This window comes from Coregonus lavaretus, assembly GCF_964263955.1.
Source record: "Coregonus lavaretus genome assembly, chromosome: 24".
NCBI classification, from domain to species: Eukaryota; Metazoa; Chordata; class Actinopteri; order Salmoniformes; family Salmonidae; genus Coregonus; species Coregonus lavaretus.
This window is the reverse complement of record NC_140011.1, coordinates 36,242,010-36,256,853: the sequence shown is the minus strand read 5'-3', so window position 1 is coordinate 36,256,853 and position 14,844 is coordinate 36,242,010. Positions and strand designations below refer to the sequence as shown.

The window sequence follows — 14,844 nt, the reverse complement described above, 5'->3', positions numbered from 1 at the left end:
AGGATTTCATAATAAAAGCAGGTCTAACTGTTTTCATGGGTAAAACAAAACATCTAAAGATATGACTGCCAGCTATTTCCTAAAAACGAATTGCTACCCTATTAATAATAAAGTAACAATGAGGTGTGGAAAGTCCTAATAGCCTTTATTTTTGTGGGTCAACTCTGGCTTTATAACACAAATGCCATTGTGTAGATAATACGTCTCAGGTTTTTCCATTGCACACCAATGTCACTGTGCCTTTTTTAATGGGATGTAGGCTAGTCCATCATACAGTTTTGGCCACTGTACTAAAAGTGTTTTTCACTAGCATGGGGCCTAAAAGGCTTTTCAGGAGGCCTAGGTGTAAACAAATAGAATATAAACTTACTCTGGCATTATCCACAAAAAGTTACAGAAGAGACTCTTTTATTTATTTTCTTCAACCATCTCCAGATACTTTTCCTTTTGAATACACAGTGATTTAACCATGACTTGTAGAAAACCATATGGGTAGCAGGGTTAGCTGAGGACACACATGCACCTTGGCAAACATACAACTTCCCTATTAGAAACCAAGATACATTTTTCGCATCAGTGAAATGCCTGAGCCCTCGTGTATGTTTAAAGAGTAAGATGGAGACGAAAGTATTTACATGCCTCTGTCTTTTACCCAAATAAAATATATGTTCAAGGAATTCAAGCACAGCACAATAAGTTTGACAAAGAAAGTACAGAGACTACTGTACAGGCTAAAAGAGATTCTGAAAGAACAAACGGCTGTAGGTTACAAAGTCCTTAGATCTACACATGAGAGAAATGACAATCTACCTTAAAGTTCACTAAATATTTTAACAAGTGCTATGTTAGCTACTCCTATCATACCCCCACTGAGGTATTTAACAAATCACATTACGTTAAAAATGACATTTTATTTTCCATGGTGCAGCTTGGCTGCAGTGTGGGTTTGATTAAATTCACCCTAACTTTCTGACGATCAAGCTGATTCACTATACATTGTAAGAAGCAGTCACGTTAGATCTGGCACAGAAAACTGACTGACAGAGTACTGGCAAATAAATAAACCAAGAGAGATTATACTGCCTACCTGTTTTTTATATTACTGCAATCTAAACTAGTTCATTGGAAAGGGAGTGGCAATCTAATCACACAGTTCATCATGACTGTTAGAGGTAGGCCTATAGGCATACACTGTGTACCTTTGTGCTAAAACCTATCCTTGATGAACCAGTTGGGTTTTGCCATCTCAATTACTATTTGAGTTATATGAACATTTCTCAAGTCAGGATTAGATGCCTAAGTGACTGTCACAGGGTAAGAATGTTAACAGCATGCCGGCGATCTGCTCAGATAGCTTGCTCGCCAACTAACCAGTCAACTACCAGAGTTTGGTAGTTTACAAGCTTGTCACTATTGTGAAGTTTAATAGTTTGTCAAATAAATGATCAAGCCTAGTGATCAAATAGTGTTGTGGTTTTACCCTACTCTACATTTTCCATCAGTAACATGTGTTAACAACTCTTCTTCCTGTGAAAATAGAGTAATCCATTTAGCAGTGGTTGTAGTACACTTAGCAATGGAAGGCACATACCCCTCAACTTTCTTTCCAATCCTTTCACATGAAGTAGGCACACACGGTAGGATGGTCTTGCTAACTCCTTGGCCTACTAGGTATACGTCCTTGGCAGTTGTCAAAGAATGGTTGCTAATGGCAACGATGATACAATACCTAAGTACCAAAGTTCTAAAACAGCAAATACAAAACTAGGAATGTTCAAATAATTACAAATAATTACAAATCATATCAACAGCCAAAATACAAGTCCACCAACTTATATGTAGCAGAGTGTGGCCACATTTCTGCATGTAGGCTAGGTATGTAAGAGAAATCTGTGTCACACAATCTAGAGAAAAGCTTAAATCGTGTCACATAGAGGATATGCTCAGACAATTACTACTGAATAAGATATCTTAAACTCACTTTCCCCCCTCTGTTTGAACTTTAGGCATAGGCTACTCTTTACATGTTCATATACCAAAGGGCTGCTCTGTTCTTTATTTTACTCTTATTATTATCTATCCTGATGCCTAGTCACTTTACCCTGCCTTCATGTACATATCTACCTCAAATACCTAGTACCTCTGCACATTGATCTGGTACTGGTACTCCCTGTATATAGCTCCACTCTCGTGTATTTTATTTTATTCTTCTTGTTTTACTATTTTATTTTTTATTTTTTAACTCTGCATCGTTGGGAAGGGCTCGTAATCAAGCATTTCACTGTAAAGTCTACACCAGTTGTATTCGGGCGCATGTGACAAATAAAAATTTATTTTAGAAGTATCATTAAGAGGACATGATATGGTAATGTTAACTTGTTACTGCATTTTACACATCTTCTTCAAATTGTCAGGATATATTTCAGCAATAAAATGAGCTGTTTGCAGCATGACATCTTACAGCGTGCTCCTGAAAGGCCTATAATGGGCTTTCAAAAAATGTTGCAATATTGTCATCCGTGCCCCAGATTACACACCATTATACGTTTCTTAGTTGATTATAGCCTAATGTTCAAATATCATTACATAATGTGTCGGGGAGCCTCAGTTTCACACTTACTGATTTACTCAGCCAATGAGAACAACACGGCTGTTGTTTAGCTAATTGAGGGTTTTTTATGTCTTCAGTTTAAAGGCTTGCTGTGCTGAAGAGAAGGGGAGGCCCTAGCGTTCTGCGGAGGGGAGGCACTATAAGAGTGGGTCCTCCATTTACAAATGTCTCAATATGTAAATATTTGAGTGACCAGTTGCCAGAGAGCTGACAGCTGGGCTTGCTAACCCTGTAGATCACACTCTCTGCAAAGGGGGCAGCTTTGATTGAACATCAGGCCTAAATTGGTTGGATGTTGGAACTATGAAAACAAAGAGGCTGAAACCTTTCTATGTGGTTGAGCAAAAGAGGAGAGGAAGTCATATTAAAACTGCAAATATTGTTTTTCCTCTAGCTTTGTAATAGTTACAATCCATTAACAAATACATCTCTGAACAAGGAACCCATTGCTTGATCATGGAATTAACCACACAAACAAAGCAGTCGTACCCTTGAGAGCTGAAGGGTATACCATTACATTTTCATCATACTTTTGTTCTGTTAGCACAAATAGGCTACATGGCTTACCTTTCAATTTAAACTGGACACCTCCGAAACCTCCCCACCTGGCAATGACATCACAGATCACATTTGATGTCCTGGCAGTGCCTTCGTGAGTCAATCCAGACCTATCGCTATGGACAAAATACTCAATCAATTATTATATGAATGAAAGCTTGACATCTTGCATTTAATCGTTTTTGTTTTGTGATTGCTCATATAAAGAGTTCTTGTAAGACATGGGTTTGCAAACAAACTCCTTCAACTCTGCTAGTCTCTCTGAATTGTAGCCTGAATAACCAGGTTTTTCCTTCACAACCTGAAAATAAGTTTTAATAGTTGTAGGTACTATGTAACGATGTGCATGTAGTTACACTGTTATTGTTATTACAATGACAATTTGACAATTATGGACAACTGGGCCTGTTTACTATCTGTTGTGGTTCAATTAATGAACATTGTATGAAAATCAGATTGAACTGAAACGGAACAGCAGAGATGGATGTTGGATGCCAAACTCTCTCTCTAAAGAATAGGCCTAAATGTCCCAGCAAACAGGCTTCAATTGCAATACTTCACGATACTGGCACTTATTACAACAATTACAATTTCATCAATCATAGCATACTCTGCACACACCCTCAATCACTACAATAGTGGATGTTTTCAGTTCAAACTTGCCATATCAAACCAAAAGTTAACATAAAACAGCATCTCTCTATCTCATCATCAAAAGGAAGATGGAGCATGAGACAGAAAAATTGGAGGGAACAATTATTCTTTATAATGTACATTTCAGTTATGAGTTTTATTTTAGCTCAAGATGTGTATTGCTCAGTAGACTCCTTGTCAACAGGCATTTCAAACAAAGGATACCTCAATGTATGTTTGCAATACTACAATTCAACACACATAATACTATTCTTCATGACGTATATAAAACAGCCTATGATTCACACCATCATTTAGTGAAGATCTATTAGCCATATGGAAGGCTATACCAATTTCAGGATTTTGTGAAGGGATTGTTATCCAAAGTTTACAGTATAGGCCCAACAATGAGACATGATGGCATCAGTCCAAAGAAAGGCTGTGAATTTATTTAGAATACGTTTTCACTTCATAAAGGCCTGTGTAAGATTTAGGTTACACCTGTCGACTACATTAACCACATGAGAATCACAGAGTTATAGGTGCTTAGTACTTAACACCTCTCTGAAAGCACAGACCGCATATGAGCAATTTATGGCACCCTCAATAATAATAATTATTGAACATTCATAGTGATACGCTACTTCTGGGCCCAATTTTTTCTTATATCCACAAAACATCTAATCGCAATTTAACGTTCATTGGGTGTGGTCTATGACGTCACAAGAACGACCAAATTACATGTACTTAGGAGGAGATGCGACACGCAACACACATGTCAGTAGCAGCCGGTGAACATGTGCGGTCAAAACATGTGGCCGGTCATCCATCACAACTCACAGTGCCAAGCAAAGTTTCTGTTGTGGAGTTACCGGTATATCAAGCTATATAAAGTAGGCCTATTATATAGCCTATAGGACAGAAAAGCCTCAATAGTAGTTTATGACCATTAGTAGGCTGTTGCAAGGGGGTGAATGGGATACAAGACAAACCGAAACAGTTCTACTTAAAAATTTAATTATCCGAAAATGACATCGTGAACAATCTCGTAACTGATTTAATAAAGTTTGACATAATGAACGACGTGATATAGCCGTACAGTAGCCTATTCTTCACCCCAAAAACCCTCCAACCTGCAACATTTGCACCATTATGGAAAATCTGATATTTCAGCGCAAAAAATGTAGATGTTAGATATGATCATATAGTTTAGTCCGAGTTTGGTCTAATATTGAGCAAGTCAACACATAGGCCTACCGAGGGGGCTCATACTGAGTCAATCATGCCTCCAAGGTCATCTATTTGAGTGTTTCAAATGTGCAGTCAACTCCCTAACCGGTGCTGTGTGAGTCCTATCTTTTGCAATCACCTCAAAAGATTTGAAGAATGATGTTTCTCTGCGTTTCATTCTAATAGGCTATACTCCTAACCTTGTTGACCAAGTCTGGTGCTGAAATCCACATGCGGCGCAGAGGCAATAGTCTCAACAACTTTGAGAGATGGACTGGATGTTTTGCCTGATCAACTGTCTAATCAACCGTCACTAAAATTGTTAAAATTAATCAAACTGTGTTTTCGAGGGTAGGCACACATCTCAGTGGCTAAGACAACCTCTTGATGAGCCAATTCACTGTCTCAAGCACCCATGTGCTGTCATTTATTATACAAATCGGACGGTGTCTCAAAAGGCCAAATTTATGGGTGAAATGGTGAGAAGTAGATTATAAACTACTCATATCTATTGATATCTTCTTTCTAGATGAAAATATTTTTTAAATGGTCCCTCTTCTAATTTCCTATACAGTCATGTGCGTTAATATAGTAGCCTAGCTGGAATTGCGCAACACAGATCGTGACAATAAAAGAGGGCATTCATTTTGTAAAACATGGCACCAAAATCCAGAGCAGATGGACAGTCTTTCTTTTATCGGTGAACTAAATCAGCACTGTCTTTCATACTTTTAGCGGAGGATAATGGCTCAAAATGTAGGCTACCTTTCTGTGTCAGGCAGATGTTAATGTATAATTTAATTTGACAAATGTCAGACACCATGCATCCTAATTTTAACTTCTGGTACAGCATGTGCCAAAACATTTTTTTGAGGGTTTTATTGCAATGTTACTTCTATTTCGTGCCAACAAGTGTTGACTTGATAAAGGTTGGACAAATTTGGGCATAGTTCGAGAAAATAGCCAACAGACTGAGTTACATGGTGGTTTTAAGTTGCATGCCCGCTCCTTCTCATTCACAAATTAAACACCCTTATAAATGTGTTTATTCCCGCTTTACTTACTACATCGCCTGCACTGGACTCCAGATGTTTCAAGCAAATTATCCTTATTTTGTCTAATTTGTCTCATCCATTTTTAACCATGGCGTCTCATTCATAATGACGTTTTCAAACAGACAGAAGTAGAACTGAGTCAACACAATTCATATTTCTGTCAAAAATCGGAAGGAGTGAAACTAAGGAAATAAGCATTGATGTTGAGAATAATGACAGATGACAACCTGGGACGTCATGACAGTGTGCAGCGCGTCTTTTTTGTCGGGTGTAATGTAAATGGACTAGGCTATTGTAAAACCAGACTGTCTGCAATCAATAAACCCCACAATATCATATGTCATTCTGCATTTAAGTTCTAATTCAACGAGCCTCTGGAATGCTGGAATTAAATAAAGTTTTTGATTCTGCTGTATATTTAGGTGGGAAATCAAGAAATGGAGGCAATGGAACTCAGCGTAAAATGTTCCGTAGGCTATGTTCTAAGCTTCACTTACTATTAAGTTTTGTATATCTCATATATTGAGCATAACTGTCGTTTCTCTTCTCATAAATAGCCTAACATAGATACAATTAACACCCGCCCCTTCCCTCACTTTTCCTATTTCTTACCTGCTGTCCTAAGCTTGTTCTCCAGTGGCGACAGCGTTTCGCAGCTTCCCCGGTTTTTCCCCGGCAAGGCTTCGAGTTTTTTTAATATTTTCCCTTACTTTGTTTCATTTCTCACTTCCATCTTCTTTCATCTCATCAATAAACACACGCTGCAGCCTACCTTCATAGAGGACCTCAACGAGTTCAAATGTACCCACCCATTTTTTAACTATACGTTGAATATTTTGGACAGACACGCCTTTTTACTTACGATTGGAACAGAGAGCCATCTCTTGAGCGGTGTAGGTTGGAAGATATATTGGTCAGCGTGGTTTTGCCCCAATCATTGAGTCGTACACCCTCTCTACGGAGCGCAGTGGGACGGTGAAACTGGCTCCATTGTGGCTCTGAAATAGTAAATTTTCCTCCTACGCAGACGGGGAAGTTGTTTGATCCAATATGGACAACCGAAGGCTGTAGTTTCATAATTAAATTCTGCTCTCTGGGTCTTCAAATGTTCATCCATGCAGAATGTATGTCTTGTTCTTTAAGCAAATCATTTTTATACAGGTCATCAAGTGTTAATTTCATTTTAAAACCTTTTATCCGAAAATATAATGAAACAGGCCTATATTGGAAGTATGGCTCTTGGTCTATAATTTAAACAGAAGTACTCTCTCAAGTCTCAATATTCCATTCTCGATCAAAAGGGCAGTCAATTGAGAATTATGTCGATCATGTGTCTGTACTTTGCATTGGACAAAGTCGTTGTCAGTAACCGCTACCGATTGGTTTGCAGCTTTATATTGGATGACGTAGCTGCCTATCATTTTTTGTACCAACAAGCTAGATTGCCTGCCGTGTCTTTTACTTTCTACGCATTTCTATTTTCTCATTTATTTATTTTTCAACGTCCCTAGCTGACCTCAAGCCAAGTGGGGAAAAAATGCTGACGGTTTAGCTGGCCAATCAGATTGAGTAAAGCAATATTTAAAAATGTTGTTCTCCAATGCGTTCACATATAGACGTACAGTATGTTCTGACTGGCAAGAAATAAAGAAATAGTGCATCGTGTGGGACCCCCCTTCCTTGTGCCCCCTCCTTGTCTAGACAGTGACAGGTGTGTGTGTGCGCGCGTGCGCGCGCTTGTCTGATGTCTAGACTGCAATAATCAGCCTTAGACTGAGCTGAAGTTAATGTTTATTGTATATTCTAAACATCGTGGGCTATTCGTTGCAGGCAACACCACGAGATGTTGAACGTATCTGCAAAATCCCAAGTATCATTTACGTTCTCATACGGAATTATGCTTATCAGGAGGTTCTGTTTCATGAATAAAACTATGTTGTAGGATAATTAGGCTACGTGTGTCATAGCATAATAACAATAATACGCGTGCTTCGGCCTACTATAATAATAGATTATGAAAGACAATTTAGAGAACCATTGAGCAAGTGTAGACCAGTAAAAATCAAATAAGCGTATTTCCTATTTCGCTTTGTCCAGCAAGACAAATCTCATAACTACAACCAATGTACAGTATAGGCTGGGTGTCGCGTCAAACAAACGCCATTTCTCATGGCAGTAGCCTAAGTGTTCATCCCGATTTGTAGATTTACGGATATTGTGAGACGTATGCTTTTAGTTGATTACGAGCGCCATCTGGCGGATATTTGTATGTCATTTTATTATGGGTTCAGGTTCAGGGGCGGACACCCTCGGTGTCACAGAGGCTGCTAACTGTTAGACTATTAACCTACATATAAAAACAATATTCGGTTGTAGACATGACACCAACTGAATACAACGATCATTCTTTTGAACATTTTGAATACATTTCCTAACACTTTAAATCAATATTATTAGGCACAGCAGGCATATTTATGGATGCATCTAGTCTAAATCGTTTCTACAGTTATTTATTATTTTAAACGCAGCACCATTTATTATTGCAATGAACAAAATTATTTCAGCAATAAGTGGCATTTGTAGCTGTTCCATGAATGATTGATGAATGATTCTGTTCCACAGAAAATATGATATTGGGAGAATATTGCTAAGGTATCCCGTATCCAGCACTTCTCTACTACCAGACAGACTTGTGTCTTCTGCACTGGCTCAAATTCACTACTGGGTGCCTTTCTATACCTTTGAAAGGTGTATAAATGACTTCACAAAAGCTCTTGTTTACAGTTGCTGGGGAAACGTCTAACTCCCGCCCTGGGGAGGTTCACGTTCAGCCACCACTGCGCCTAAAGATCAGTGGCATTGACATTTTGTAGTAACTGAGGAAAAACAACCCCTTGTCATACGAAAAGGTTGGTGTGTGTGAATTAATTTCAGTCATTTCGTTTTACTGTTCATAAAGTTCTGTGCTGATATAGGCTAATGAGAGCAGATGCAATTAGAAACCTATGTTCGATTTTCTTCATTTCTCAGAACATGTCACTTTTAAAAACGGTATGGATTTGCCAGACCATTTCACTCTTTCATTCCTCAGAGGTCATTGTTCATGCCAATTGCATCACTGAAACTCCTCCTAGTCCTGTATACAGGTTTTTGGAGTGTCATATCATACAGTATTGAAAAATGACAATGTAATAATTTCCCTGCTCAGATGGCAGACCCAGCAACAACAGACAAAGTGCTTTTAACAGAGACTTCAGAACTGTCTTCATGCTCTGTGCCATCCTACTTGGACCCCTATGAGCGCTCTGTAAAATACATGGAAAGCCATCAAATTCTTCAGATCTTTCAGGTGAGAAAAGCACCTTACTTCTGAAGTGAAAGAAAAGTTGATGATCATGAAACATGGGCATACAGTGTTTCCAGTATAATCATATTTTTGTGTGATCTTTCTACAGGAGATTACTGAGAACCTGGTTTTTGACAGGCCAGATGATCCTCTTCAGTTCATGTTAGAACAGGTTAGATGACTCCTTTATGTTTTTAGATAAAGGCCTAGAGACCATACAGATACAATAACCTATTGCACGTTTTGCCTAGCCTCTTGGCAACAAGGCAGCAATACTGCCCAGGCAATCTGAACCCTTTAAAATCCTTTCATTGCTCTTTTTTTTACCCTGTGTGTATTGCCACATATAAACAGAGGGTGAGAGATGGGTTGTTTAAATTTAATTAAATTAAATATTAAATTAAATATTTAATATGCCATTTAGCAGACGCTTTTATCCAAAGCGACTTACAGTCATGCGTGCATATACATTTTTTTTGTGTATGGGTGGTCCCGGGGATCGAACCCACTACCTTGGCGTTACAAGCGCCGTGCTCTACCAGCTGAGCTAGCAGAGGTGGTGGGTTGTTGTTGGGTCCCTGTAATGTCACCATGAATCCGCCTCACTATGTAGCCAACATTATAAACTGGGTGGTTCGAGCCCTGAATGCTGATTGGCTGACAGCCGTGGTATATCAGACCGTATACCACAGGTATGACAAAACATTTATTTTTACTGCTCTAATTAAGTTGGTAACCAGTTTATAATAGCAATAAGGCACCTTGGGGATTTGTGGTATATGGCCAATATACCACGGCTAAGGGCTGTATCCAGGCACTCCACAATGCATTGTGCCTAAGAACAGCCCTTAGCCATGGTATATTGGCCATATACCACACCCCCTCATGCCTTATTGCTTAAGTACAGTGGGGAAAAAAAGTATTTAGTCAGCCACCAATTGTGCAAGTTCTCCCACTTAAAAAGATGAGAGGCCTGTAATTTTCATCATAGGTACATGTCAACTATGACAGACAAAATGAGAAAAAAAAATCCAGAAAATCACATTGTAGGATTTTTAATGAATTTATTTGCAAATTATGGTGGAAAATAAGTATTTGGTCAATAACAAAAGTTTCTCAATAATGTTATATACCCTTTGTTGGCAATGACACAGGTCAAACGTTTTCTGTAAATCTTCACAAGGTTTTCACACACTGTTGCTGGTATTTTGGCCCATTCCTCCATGCAGATCTCCTCTAGAGCAGTGATGTTTTGGGGCTGTCGCTGGGCAACACAGACTTTCAACTCCCTCCAAAGATTTTCTATGGGGTTGAGATCTGGAGACTGGCTAGGCCACTCCAGGACCATGAAATGCTTCTTACGAAGCCACTCCTTCGTTGTCCGGGCGAACTTTTTTACCAAAAAGTTATATTTTGGTTTCATCTGACCATATGACATTCTCCCAATCCTCTTCTGGATCATCCAAATGCACTCTAGCAAACTTCAGACGGGCCTGGACATGTACTGGCTTAAGCAGGGGGACACGTCTGGCACTGCAGGATTTGAGTCCCTGGCGGCGTAGTGTGTTACTGATGGTAGGCTTTGTTACTTTGGTCCCAGCTCTCTGCAGGTCATTCACTAGGTCCCCCTGTGTGGTTCTGGGATTTTTGCTCACCGTTCTTGTGATCATTTTGACCCCACAGGGTGAGATCTTGCGTGGAGCCCCAGATCGAGGGAGATTATCAGTGGTCTTGTATGTCTTCCATTTCCTGATAATTGCTCCCACAGTTGATTTCTTCAAACCAAGCTGCTTACCTATTGCAGATTCAGTCTTCCCAGCCTGGTGCAGGTCTACAATTTTGTTTCTGGTGTCCTTTGACAGCTCTTTGGTCTTGGCCATAGTGGAGTTTGGAGTGTGACTGTTTGAGGTTGTGGACAGGTGTCTTTTATACTGATAACAAGTTCAAACAGGTGCCATTAATACAGGTAACGAGTGGAGGACAGAGGAGCCTCTTAAAGAAGAAGTTACAGGTCTGTGAGAGCCAGAAATCTTGCTTGTTTGTAGGTGACCAAATACTTATTTTCCACCATAATTTGCAAATAAATTCATTACAAATCCTACAATGTAATTTTCTGGATTTTTTTCTTCTCATTTTGTCTGTCATAGTTGACGTGTACCTATGATGAAAATTACAGGCCTCTCTCATCTTTCTAAGTGGGAGAACTTGCACAATTGGTGGCTGACTAAATACTTTTTTCCCCCACTGTATATAACTGCTCAGTAATGGAAAGTCCCCCTTTTTCCTGCTCAGGTACAATTGATGATTCGAAACAGAGAAGAATCTAACGGCAAACCAGAGAAAAGAGAGTAGGCTAGCAGCCTGTTCTACCATGCACTGCAGAAGACAACCGCATCATTCAATCATGAGTAAATCGTAATTCAATGCTCACAGTGTTGTCTGTATATCTCCGGAGGGACTTCAAATCACCAGCTAGCATAGGCCATTCACAGGAATACACATAGACTATGTTACACTATAAACTGCCTCAGGAATCTATAGATCAAGTCTTAGTAAAATGGCAATTGTGAAGTAAGCTATCTTACAGTCCAAATTACAATTTAGCAAGACCAGACATACAAACAACCTTGTGATACAATTTTGATATCGCAAATGCAGAATAACTTCAATGCAACAGAAATATACAAAACTAATACAGTTGAAGTCTTAAGTTTACATACACCTTAGCCAAATACATTTAAACTCAGTTTTTCACAATTCCTGACATTTAATCCTAGTAACAATTCCCTGTCTTAGGTCAGTTAGGATCACCACTTTATTTTAAGAATGTGAAATGTCAGAATAATAGTAGAGATAATTATTTATTTCAGCTTTTATTTATTTCATCACATTCCCAGTGGGTCAGAAGTTTACATACACTCAATTAGTATTTGGTAGCATTGCTTTTAAATTGTTTAACTTGGGTCAAACATTTCGGGTAGCCTTCTACAAGCTTCCCACAATAAGTTGGGTGAATTTTGGCGCATTCCTCCTGACAGAGCTGGTGTAACTGAGTCAGGTTTGTAGGCCTCCTTGCTCGCACACGCTTTTTCAGTTCTGCCCACAAATCTTCTATAGGATTGAGGTCAGGGCTTTGTGATGGCCACTCCAATACCTTGACTTTGTTGTCCTTAAGCCATTTTGCCACAACTTTGGAAGTATGCTTGGGATCATTGTCGATTTGGAAGACCCATTTGCGACCAAGCTTTAACTTCCTGACTGATGTCTTGAGATGTTGCTTCATAATTCTCCTTCCTCATGATGCCATCTATTTTGTGAAGTGCACCAGTCCCTCCTGCAGCAAAGCACCCCAACAGCATGATGCTCCCACCCCGTGCTTCACGGTTGGGATGGTGTTCTTCGGCTTGCAAGGTACCCCCTTTTTCCTCCAAACATAATGATGGTCATTATGGCCAAACAGTTCTATTTTTGTTTCATCAGACCAGAGGACATTTCTCCAAAAAGTACGATCTTTGTCCCCATGTGCAGTTGCAAACCGTAGTCTGGCTTTTTTATGGCGGTTTTGGATCAGTCGCTTCTTTCTTGCTGAGCGGCCTTTCAGGTTATGTCGATATAGGACTTGTTTTTACTGTGGATATAGAAACTTTTGTACCCGTTTCCTCAAGCATCTTCACAAGGTCCTTTGCTGTTCTGGGATTGATTTGCACTTTTTGCACCAAAGTACGTTCATCTCTAGGAGACAGAACGCGTCTCCTTCCTGAGCGGTATGACGGCTGCGTGGTCCCATGGTGTTTATACTTGCGTACTATTGTTTGTACAGATGAACGTGGTACCTTCAGGCGTTTGGAAATTGCTCCCAAGGATGAACCAGACTTGTGGAGGTCTACAATTATTTTTCTGAGGTCTTGGCTGATTTCTTTTGATTTTCCCATGATGTCAAGCAAAGAGGCACTGAGTTTGAAGGTAGGCCTTGAAATACATCCACAGGTACACCTCCATTTGACTCAAATGATGGCAATTAGCCTATCAGAAGCTTCTAAAACCATGATATAATTTCCTGGAATTTTCCAAGCTGTTTAAAGGCACAGTCAACTTAGTGTATGTAAACCTCTGACCCACTGGAATTGTGATACAGTGAATTATAAGTTAAATAATCTGTCTAAACAATTGTTGGAAAAATTACTTGTGTCATGCACAAAGTAGATGTCCTAACCGACTTCCCAAAATTATAGTTTGTTAACAAGACATTTGTGGAGTGGTTGAAAAACAAGTTTTAATGACTCCAACCTAAGTATATGTAAACTTCCGACTTCAACTGTATATTCAGTGTCCCAGGCAGACTGTTCAATGCTCAGCCAGTCACCAAATAGGCTATTTAGATTATCCACTATAATGAACATACTGTAGTTTACGCTTACCCTGGTAAATGAAGCAATCTGGGTTTAGAAATGTTCAAGACATTAAGTCAAAGTTTTATAAATTGTAGGCTTGAGCTCATTAAAAGCAGTAACGACATGAATCAAATGAAAATGATTGATTCTCTCTTTTAATATTTTTAGAAGGATTTCTCTCTCTGGCTATCTCTATAATTTATTGCTACCCATACGTAGGACCACCCCTACGTATGGGTGGTCCTCTGTAGCTCAATTGGTAGAGCATGGTGCTTGTAACGCCAGGGTAGTGGGTTCGATCCCCGGGACCACCCATATGTAAAAACATTTATGCACACATGACTGTAAGTCGCTTTGGATAATAACGTCTGCTAAATGGCATATTATTATTATTATTATTATTATTATCTGGGCATCTTGCCTTTTTCCATCATCCCTTTCTAGCCTATTTAATCTCAGAAAATAACCTTAATGCTTAATATTATAGTTTTTCCCACTTTCTTCCTCCACTTTTTCATTTAAGAAAAACATACTGTACTCTGTGTGTGAAGTAGTGGCCACTACAGGCCCTTATGCTATCTGTCTGCCACAGGTACACATCGACCTTGAAACTCCTGATGTGTTTTGTTTCATTTGAATAAGCCCCCACAGCACCACATTGTACCTCAAATAATGAGACTGTGGGAAACAAAGATTCTTCAGAATTTGAATTAAAAGTAATCCTTCAGAATTTGAATTCTAAGTATTTGAACCATCTTCTATGAGCCCATCACTGATAATTGATAGGACCATGGTAACTAGGCCTGTTAGCCACATTTACATTTACATTTAAGTCATTTAGCAGACGCTCTTATCCAGAGCGACTTACAGTTAGTGAGTGCATACATTTTCATACTGGCCCCCCGTGGGAAACGAACCCACAACCCTGGCGTTGCAAGCACCATGCTCTACCAACTGAGCTACAGGGGACCATAGCAAGGACTGAAGAAAGCGCCATGTTATGTCACCATGGAGACAGAC

General features: G+C 39.3%; 1 protein-coding gene across 1 annotated transcript in view; it reads right to left on the bottom strand.

Annotated features, from left to right (window-relative positions):
- The window catches only part of LOC311100042 (zinc finger and BTB domain-containing protein 20-like), a 40,809-nt gene extending 33,925 nt beyond the window's left edge, over window positions 1-6,884 (bottom strand). Inside the window, exons 1-2 of the mRNA XM_084140784.1 lie at window positions 6,700-6,884; window positions 3,179-3,285 (exon numbers count right to left, since the gene is read on the bottom strand). The gene's annotated coding sequence lies outside the window, so the exon portion shown is untranslated. The remainder of the gene's footprint in view (window positions 1-3,178; window positions 3,286-6,699) is intronic.
- Between the last annotated feature and the right edge of the window lie 7,960 nt (window positions 6,885-14,844).